Source organism: Myotis davidii, unplaced genomic scaffold, assembly GCF_000327345.1.
Source record: "Myotis davidii unplaced genomic scaffold, ASM32734v1 scaffold590, whole genome shotgun sequence".
Lineage (NCBI taxonomy): Eukaryota > Metazoa > Chordata > Mammalia > Chiroptera > Vespertilionidae > Myotis > Myotis davidii.
In genome coordinates, this window is record NW_006282381.1 from 534,662 (window position 1) to 536,676 (window position 2,015).

At 62.2% G+C, this 2,015-nt stretch overlaps 1 protein-coding gene across 1 annotated transcript in view; it reads right to left on the reverse strand.

Moving 5' to 3' along the window:
* The window catches only part of DOK4 (docking protein 4), a 15,632-nt gene that overhangs the window by 7,999 nt on the left and 5,618 nt on the right, over window positions 1–2,015 (reverse strand). The gene's annotated exons all lie outside the window — the stretch shown is intronic.

Sequence of the window (2,015 nt, forward strand, 5' to 3'; positions counted from 1 at the left end):
CTGGACGACAGAACCATTCAGGAAAACCGAGGTGGAGGCGGCAGCGAGGAAAATGGTCCAGCCCAGTCCCCTCCCTCAAGGCTGGGGCTAGCAGTTAACCCCTTCCTGGCAGGACCGTGCTGGGTCCGCACTGGAGGCGGGGCCGGAGGAGGAGGTGGCCGGGCGCTGCTGTCTCGCCCAATCTCCTGTTACAACTTTGGGGCGGACATGGAGGGCAACTTGCCCCCTTCGTGCGCAGGAGGCCCACGGGCACCTTTCCAGAGATGGGGGTGGGGTTCCCCAGAAGATGGCACAGAGTCTGGGGTCTGAGTGAACCCCACGTTCCCTGAGGTTAAGAACAATTTGCCTGGCCGGTCTCAGCAGACCCCACCTCCCCATCCCGCTCCCCCGGCCCTCCTATACCTGGTTCTCTCCAGCCCCAGGCAGGAAGCTGAGAACGGGCACCTCCAGCCCACCGGGCCCTGCCCCAGCCCTTGGAACTCTTGAGCAGCTCCTCTGGGTGCTGCTCCCTGGGTGGGAGGGCAGAGTCCAGCGGGCGGGCCCCAGATAAGCCTGAGGAATGTGCTGGGCCTGCTGGAGGTGGCCATTGCAGAGCCGCTGCCTCGCCCTGGCCGTGCTGCTGGGAAGCTCGGGTCTGGCCAAGCAGTGCCCCAGGAGCAGGGGCAGGAGAACTAGCCTGTCACTTGGGCCTGGGGCAGAGGACAGAGGACACCGCCAGATGACAGTGAGGGGTGCCCAGGGGAAGTCGATACGGGGCGGGCAATGGGAGTGCCAGCAGGGGCCACTCCGAATCAGGTAATGAACAGATAACGAAGACTCTTCAGACATGGGGTGGGGTGTCCTCAGGGCTGACCCAGTTCAACACCCATTTTACAGATGGGAAAATAAAGTTGCTCAGAGAGGCTAAGCGGTATGGCTGCGGTCACCCAGCAAGCCCGGGGCACAGCCAGGGACAAATGAGAAGTTTCGGGGTGGGCGATGGGGCCAGGCCCAGGGTGGAATGTCCTGCGACCACCTCTGGCGGCTCGCCGCGACCTCAGCCCTTCCTGCCACCCAGACTCAGGGCCAGGGCTGTGCCAGCCACATGCCCCCATGTTTCCAGGATCGCTGGGTAGGAAGGAGCAGCATTTCTGGAGTCAGCGGGGCATCTGTGCTGCCAGGACAGAGCCTGGGGCAGGCATGCTGCTGGATGTGCCAGCAGCTTGGCATTAATTAATCTCCTGGAAGCCTGTCTGTTAAGTCCCTAACAAGGGAACAGATGGGACGGCCCCCCTGGGCACACGCAAACAAGGCGGGCAAGGAGGGTGACGCTCCCCGATCTTACCCTCTTACCCACACACTGGCAGCCTCCTCAGCCCCACCTCAGCGCCTCCCTGCCAGGTCACCCTCTCTCCCGGCCCCCGGATCCAAAACCCTCCCAAGTGTCTGCTTTCCTCCTGTAAAGTCTGGTCTGGGGCCCGCTCCCTGGCCCTGGCCCCCATGAGCCCTGCCTCACCCAGGCTCTGTCAGTCAGAGATGGGTCTCCACGGCCTGCCCGGGGGCTGCCTTGCCCCCTCCCCTCCCCCAGCAAGGACCAGCTCCACAGAGTCCCCTCCAAGATGACAGCAGGCTGGCCCCGGGCTGTGGGGCCACCGCATGGAAGGCCCCTTCCAGAGCACACGACAAGGGAACACGAGCACAAGACAAGGGAACACCAGCCCCAGGGTTCCCTCACGGCAGCCCGCAGGGGGCACAGCCAGGAGCCTGAATCCAGCTGGATGGGTAGCTTGGGCAAGCCACTTCACAGCTCTACCTCAGTTCCCCCGTCAGTAAAAAAAACACGAGGATACATCACCTACTTTTTTTGTTGTTGTTAATCCGCACATGAGGATATTTTTCCATTGATTTTTAGAGAGTGGAAGGGAGACAGAGAAACATCCATGTGAGAGAGACACATCAATGGGTTGCCTCCCGCACACACTCCCGACCGGGGCTAGGATCAAGCCTGCAACTGAGGGATGTGCCCTTGACCGGGA